Genomic DNA, 7,976 nt, shown 5'->3' on the forward strand with positions numbered 1-7,976 from the left:
CCAAACTGAAATCACTGTTCCCTTATGCCTACTAACCATTGTTAGCTAACCTGACCATACCTCAGCACAGTGTTTGTCCTTCTGCATCTAGCTCATTTCACTTAGCATGCTGTTAAAATAGGTTTGACAAATGAGCTAATCTGTCACTACCATCCCAATAAAAGCATGTTTTACAACGTCTGTCTCCCCCAAAGTTTACCTGTTCCACTCTGTAATAATACCTCAAACTCCATTCTCAGTCCTAACCCTAACCACACGAAACTTCTGATCTGCTGTCTCTGTAGATTCTGTGTGTTCTAGAATTTCCATGTGAATGGAATTATACAGTATGTACTTGCTTATGTCTGCCTTCTTTCCCTCACCATAAAGCTTCTGGGTCGATGCATGTTCTTTAACACAGAAGTTGATGTCACCGGGCCCTTTCCAGTTGGGACTACTCTAGCTAAGGTACTGTGTGTGCCTGTGTGCAGGTCCTGAGTGTCCTTGGTGTCCACTAAGGAGCAGAATTGCTGGGGTCCTGACAGTTATCAATTCTTGTGTATTATGATTTCAAGTCTTTTGTGTATATTGTATACTAGGATTGTTTTATGTGAGAATCACCTTCTGAAAGACAGGCAATGTTGCTTAATAATTGTTACTTTGTAGGAGGTAGTTTGGGGAAGAAGGGGAAGACAAGGTTGGACTTTGGTGCCACCAATAATCTCCAGCAGGGGGCAGCAGAAACCAGAGCACAGGTCAAGGGCACCGGGCTGAAGACCAGAGTTGTAGCATGTCTGAAGCCAGAGGAGCCTTGAAAGTTACTTGATCCAGCACCTTCAAGGGATAAATGGGGAGACTGAGGTATAGAGGAGAGGTGGAACACACACCTGGCTCAGCTTGTTCTCATCCTTCCACATTCAGCTCAATTGCTCTTTTTCTGGGAACTTCTACTGCCTACATCTCATCATTCTATGAATGTCTAACCCAAGCCCTAGGGGTAACTCTAAACAGTTATTCTGTCAAGTTGCCTTCTAAATATTCACCATTGATTAGTGCTGCATCCAGCTTTCATCAGAGAAGCTTCCTACTGAAGTAGGCAATGGTTAATACAAAAATACATAACTGGCCAAAGCGCCAATGAGGAATGGTGGCCTGCTCGGCCCTGAACGGGACAGCTATCACACCCCTCCAAGGCTCAGGGAACAATGTTGAAGGAGGGCAGAAAGAATGCAAAATCTGAGGGTGGGGTGATGTGCAGCAAAAAGATGTCTTCCGGACACTCCATGGCCATTACACTCATGAACTCAAGAAAGCCTTGGTTACCTGCACAAGACTTGCACATTTCATGGGAGGGGCCCATGAGGCCTCACCCCTCCCAGAGAGATCATCAACAGTAATGCTTGTTGGGGAGGGGGTCACTGTCTTCAGTGGTGTAGCCACAGATAAGTCGTCTTTGTTCCACTGAGTAACTTCCCACCCATACTCTGGTAAGTAACTAATTAAACTCAGTGACCACATATAAAAAGAAAACATGAAGGGCTGGAGAGATGGCTCAGCAGTTAAGAGAGTTGCTCCTCTTGCAGAGGACCAGGGCTCAGTCCCCAGCACCCACACGGTGGCTAACAACTGTCCCATATCCAGTTCCAGGAGATCTAATGCCCTCTTCTGACTTCCACAGGCAATGCCTGCACGTGGTAGAGTTACATACATACAGGCACTCATACCCTAAAATAAAAATAAATATCAATTTAGAAACAAAAATAGGAGGAGGGCTCATTGAAAAGAAGGATACCAGTGGGAGGAGGAGGGGGAGGAGGGGGGGAATAGGGAGGTGAAAATGACTATAATTCATTTCACAGTATAAAACTGCCCCAAAAATGGGGAAAAAGTTTAACACTTGTACTTCTACCCACTACCACTCCTGTTCCCAACTTCTAAGTTTTTCGAGGACTGGGACCTGACGTTTGTGTTCCCAAGGTCTGAGACTAAGTATTCAAAAAGCACTCAAGTGAATGGGAACCCACGCAATGCTCTTTGAGCTCCCTAGACCTCAGCCGTCCTCCTGGCCACAGCCGTGTAACTAGAAAGATGGAAGTATCCTGAGGATCAATGGAAAAGTAGAAAGGGGCCACAATCCTTATTTATCCCTTTGTTCTACAAGCACCATTTTGTGCCTATCTAGGTCCGAGAAGAAAGAGGAGGAGGGGGGGGAGGAGGAGGAGGAGGAGGAAGAGGAGGAGGAGGAAGAGGAAGAGGAGGAAGAAGAGGAGGAGGAAGAGGAAGAGGAAGAAGAAGTTGTTGAAAGCAGTTACTAATTACTCAGCACTAAGACCTTTTTACATTTAATAACTTATATAGGTGATGATTTAAAATTCCCTGTCCTAAAAGAATGTACACACGGAGGAAAGAAGCAGTTTATTCACTTGTTCCTTGAGTAAAGATTCATCAAGCACCTGATATTTGCAGGCATTGGAACTGAGAAATGAACAGGCATGTACTTCTGCTTCGCTTACTGGCAGACCATTTCCTAAGATACATGAGGGCCTGGGTTTGACCTCAGCTCTTCAAAACAGATGTGCCAAGAATGGTGTCACATGCCTGTAATCCCAGAACCCAAGACTAAGGCAGGAGGAGCTCAAGTTTGAGACCAGTCTGGGCTATATAGTGATTTCCAGCACAGCCTGGGCTAAGGAACAAGACATTGTCTTAAAAAAAAATTCTGCCCAAATACAAATGAACTTGAGGGACCGGAGAGAGGGCTCAGTGGTTATGAGTACTAGCTGCTCTTGTAGAGGACACTGATTCAGTTCTAGCACCCACATGGGGGCAAACAACCATCTGTAACTCCAATTTCAGGGGGATCCAGTGCCCTCCTTTGACTTCCTCATTGCACAACACAGGTTCACTCACATACATGCAAGCAATACATTTATACACATAAAATAAAAATAAATAAAGCATTCAAATTGAGGCCAGGTGTGGTGGCACACGCCTTTAATCCCAGCACTCAGGAGGCAGAAACAGGCAGACTTCTGTGAATTCAAGGCCAGCCTGGTCTTTATAGCTGGGGCTACAGAGAGACCCTGTCTCAAAAAGACCAAAAAAAAATTTTTTTAATGAACTTGAGATGGGGTGCAAAGCACAGGCAAGCTCCTGGGTTCAAACCCAGCAGACACAAAATAAATAAGCTTCTGGTCTATCACAGTGGAGGTGAGGAGCTGTCATAACACAACTAGACGATACAGAGCACTATCACAAAAGAGGGAAGCAAATCAGGAAGAGGACAGGGAACAGAAAGGTCACACTGCAAAGGCAACTTCCAGTGAAGACCTAAAGGAGATAAAGGAGAAAGCCATGCAGAATTCTGGGAGAAGAATATTCTGGGAGTTGAAACAGCAAGTACAAGAACCCTGAGACCAGAGCATGTACCAAAGAATAGCAATGATGGGGCCAAGGAGCCGACTTAGTGAGTGAAGCACAAGCATGAGACTCAGTTCAGATCCCCAGAACGCAGGGGCTAGAGAGATGGCTCAGCAGTTAAGAGTGCTTACTGCTCTATCAGAGGACTGGAGTTCAGATTCCAGAACCCACATCAGGTGGCTAACAAATGCCTATATCTCCAGCTCCAGGATCTGACACCCTGCTTCCAACCTCCATGGACACACACACACACACACACACACACACACACACACACACACTTTTTTAAAAAAAGATATCCAGAACCCATGTAAAGTCAGGGAGGAGGAACATGCCTGTAATCCCAGTGCTATGATAGCAAGATGGGAAGAAACAGCAGACCCTCTGTCAAATAAGGTAGAAGATGAGGACTGATGTCCCAGATTGTCTTCTGACTTCCACATGCAGGCCTCCCTGCCTGCATTCATACCAACATGTGCACGTGCACACGTACAAGCACACACGCACACACACATAACAATGTGGCTCAGGGTATGTAATAAGGGTCATGGTAGCAGACATTAAAGACAGAGGGATATTGGAGGTCAAATCTTGCGGAAACCTCTTAGGCCATGGTAAAGCTGTCAAGTTTCATTCTGTGTGAGATGAGGAGCCATTTGAATGGTTTGACCAGAGGCAGGACATGATCCTTTAAAAGGAACATTGCTGTGTTGAGAACAGGCTGTAGGGAGCAGAGGCAGAAGGTGGGAGCCAATGAAGAGACTGTTGTGTTGATCCAGATGAGGAGAGAGCTGGGAGACTCCACACACTCAAAGGAAATAGTCTTGGAAGGAGTCCTGAAGGCAGCTGCCTTCTAAGAACTTGCTCAGAGCATCCCAGCACCCAGGGAGGGCTCCCTGATAACAGTTTGGAGAAGCTGTTGTGAGTGGATACCCAGTTCTCTTGATCTACTCCCAGGGCTGAGGGTCAAATTGCCCAGCACGCATCTTAGTGTTCCCAGGGCCCCCAAAATGTGACTGCAGACGAAGACAGAGGGAAAGCCTCTGCTGTCCAATTTGAAACATGCAGCCACTGGCCAAGAAGCAGGAATAGCCTCTCAGGAAGGCCTTGCCGGAGATAGCATGCTAGTTGCTCACCTTCCTTTCCACCTAGGTCCTCATAAACACCTGCTAACAAGTGATGGGCTAAACGAGTCTGACCCTCCCAAGGGTGTGCCCAGCTGATTTCTCTCACCCTCCCCTGGATCATACACCAGGACCCCCAAATGCTCACTTTCTAGCCCACCCCCACCCCTGATACTTTAGGCTTCCAGGTTCTGGCACCCTGGGGTAGTCACTGTTCTGAATCTGCCCACAGGTTCCAGGCCCTCCTGTCCTCATTGTGCCTCTGCTATTGCCACCCTCACACTCAGACCCTCATCTCCACCCTCCACTGTAACTACAATCACAGCTCAGTCCCCACACATGAATAACAGGGCCTGATTTAGGGGCTATCAGAGGAAGGGGACTAATGGAGTTTGTGGGGAGCCACCCTCGTGATGAGGGGAAGGTTGAAAGGCAATTAGCTGGACTGGCAGCCAGGGAGTCACCTAATGCGCCTGCCCACAGGAAGGGCTAGTGAGGGGTCGTGAAGGGAGGGGTGTCCTGCCCCACCCCCGAATCCAGAGATGGACTTGAACTTGAGAACTCTGCCCCTCCCTCAGCAGGAGGTAGGAGGATACATCAGGAGGGACTTCCAGAAAAATAATAGCAAGAGGTAGGGTTAGGAAGGCTGGATGGGAAGCTGTGAAGACATTGAGATGAGTCAAGAGTTCCTACCTCCCCCCCACACACAGACACACACAGACACACACACACACACACACACACACACACACACACACATACACACACTGGCCCAGCTGTGAACCTGATCCCTCGCTGGGGACCTGCTCCTGATTAATACCAACATTAGCCCTGAATACTCACTACCCGGCCTCCCATCATTAATTACCTCCTCTCCCACCCCAGTAGAGGGGAAGTCAGTTCCTCCAGGGGCAGAGAAGTGAGCTTTTGACCCCTGAGCACAGGAGCACCAGGCCCTCCCCATTCCAAGGAAAAGGGAGAAAAAGAAGAAGAAAAGGGAAGGAAAGTGCTTTCTGTACACACCATCCCCACACCTGGCCCCTGCTCCCTCTGCATCTCCCTCACCCAGTGCATCCAGGATCTGACAGACCCCCACAGGGGCGTTCCTGTAGGTGGTGGCCCTGAGCCCTGAGCACTTCCTGCCCATATTCCTTCCATCTCAGGATTGGGGCAGGAATGTGCATAGCACCAGGCAAAGAAACAAGACTGCACTCTCCTGGGGCTTCCCATGCAGACAGGAAGCCAGCATCAGGTCACAGAGTTACTCCTACTCCACATGGGAACATCCTGCCAACAGCTGCCTGGGGTGAGGGCAAATGAGGTTCACAGAGCAGAACAGGTATCCCCTCACCCTTGAATCTCTCTAGTAGCTCCAATGCCCTCAAGTTCTCTCTCACACACCCATCACTGAAAGCAAGGTGCAAGAAAGGAACCAGAGCTAGGCCCATCCTCTCTGTCTGGTGCCTGGGCACCAAGACTCAAGCCACCCTCGCTCCAGCTCTCCCATCCCCCCACTTCCCTAGGGCCCTCACTTCCAAACTGTCTCTAATGTCATCCTTCTACCCGACTCTGCATAGCTTGCATTCCAGGAAAGGAGGTGGGGGTTCTGTGGGATCTTCCTGCACCCTCCCAACACCCCCATGTACCCCATTATAAGACCAAGTGAGCCTGGAGACCCAGCAATCAATATCCCTCAAAGATGAAAACACTAATAACTTTATCCCCTCTTGTCCTCCACCTCTCTCGCCTGCATCAGCCCTGACCACACCCCGCCCCAGGCAGCTGAGACCTGCAAGTGGGCAGGCCTGGAGCTGAGTAACCCCTTCAGATCCAGGTGAGAGACATCAGGGTAGACTGGCACTTGGAAAGGGAAGCCACAGGGAAAGGTATAGAAAGTCTTAGAAGTAGGCACTTTCCATCCCCATATCAATACCATCAGAGACCTAACCTGGTCAGGAAGGGTTCATGACCCAGAAATACCTGTTACAAGGTACGAAGGTCCATATCCCATCCCCTAGGCTACCCAGAGAGATGAGTCAAGAAAGACATTCTCACTAGGCAGGCCAGGGAGGCTGAGGACTGAGCTAAGGAGACGGTGGGCAGGTGACCTAACAGCTTCATATAGAAGGGAAAGTTGGGGTCAGGAGGAAAATGTTTCTCTTCTCAGAAACTGTAGCACCCATTTCATCTTGAATACCAGCCCAGGGCCTCCACTAGAGTACCCAAGGCCTGAGACAGGCTTCAGAGAAGGAAGAGGGAAGGAAGTGGAGGGGGAAAGACAGTGAAGTGATGTCTCTGCTGGGCACTGGCTGGAGGCATCCCTGCCAAGGGAGTTTTACACAGGACTCAGACAAGCCTTCCGGCATCCCTATGAAGACCCTACTGTTATTATCCCATTTGCAGAGGATACCAAGGCACAGAAATACTGAGTGACAGAGCTGGTAAGTGGGAACCAAGCTTCATATTCTAGAGGTTTACCCACCAGGACACATAACTCAGTAAAGGGATGCCTGCAGGGGGCAAGGCTTAGTGGGAGGTGGGTGACAGAACCTCTCATTCCAAGTTTTGGACTGGAGGCAAAGAAAAGCAGATTGCTGTTGGGGCAATATTTCTTACTCAGTCTTCTTTGTTGTGACTGAGGCATGTGGGTCCTGGGGCTCCATCCCTTCTAGCCTCTACTAAACTGCTCCTTCAGCTAGCCTTCTGACAAACATGTCTCTTCCAGCTGAAACCCTCCCCCCACTACTGCCCAAACTCCCTTTTTGTCATACCTAGGAAGGGACAGAGAGACAGTTTGGGAAGGTTCAGAGCATGCAGCCAGTTCATACCCTGCTGGGGGTGCCTGTATAGCCTCACACATCAGTAGGGCAGGAAGCTGGAAGCTGGAGCTCCTAGTGTCTAGCTTCCTCAGGGACTATACTCCTGCCCCCACTAGATAGCCAGTCCAAGGTCATGTAAGTCTATGGCTACGATTTGTTCTAGCACCTATCTTCAGCTTGGGGGACACAGCTAGGGTGAGCTACCCTCCCCAGGCAGCCCTAGCACCCTTTCTGCCCAGCAAGCTGTCAAATATCCCAGCTTGTTGAGAAGCCAGCTATGAGAAGCAGGAGAACCCCAGGTTCTTCCAGGCTGGGGCCCTAAGGGGCCACACTGCACTATGAGCACTGCTTCCTCCTCACCAGAGCAGGAGAAATTGGCACTGGGGAGAGGGCACCTGGCTCCTCTGGGCAGCAGAGTGCTCCACAGAGCCCCAGCCTTTCTAAGCCTCTCTTCCAGCAACTATAGCCTTCTCAGAGAAAGGAGACTAGGAGGAGAGGGCCCAGATAGCTCATCTCATTGCCCCAGGTTGCTGTCCTGGTCTCAGGCCCCCAAGAGTCCTCAGGGCCCCATTCCGTCCATCCCCCTGCAGCCATCCATCTCAACTGGTGCTCGGCCCCTGGGACAAGTGGAGGG

This window comes from Nannospalax galili, unplaced genomic scaffold, assembly GCF_000622305.1.
Source record: "Nannospalax galili isolate Female #2095 unplaced genomic scaffold, S.galili_v1.0 scaffold591, whole genome shotgun sequence".
Lineage (NCBI taxonomy): Eukaryota > Metazoa > Chordata > Mammalia > Rodentia > Spalacidae > Nannospalax > Nannospalax galili.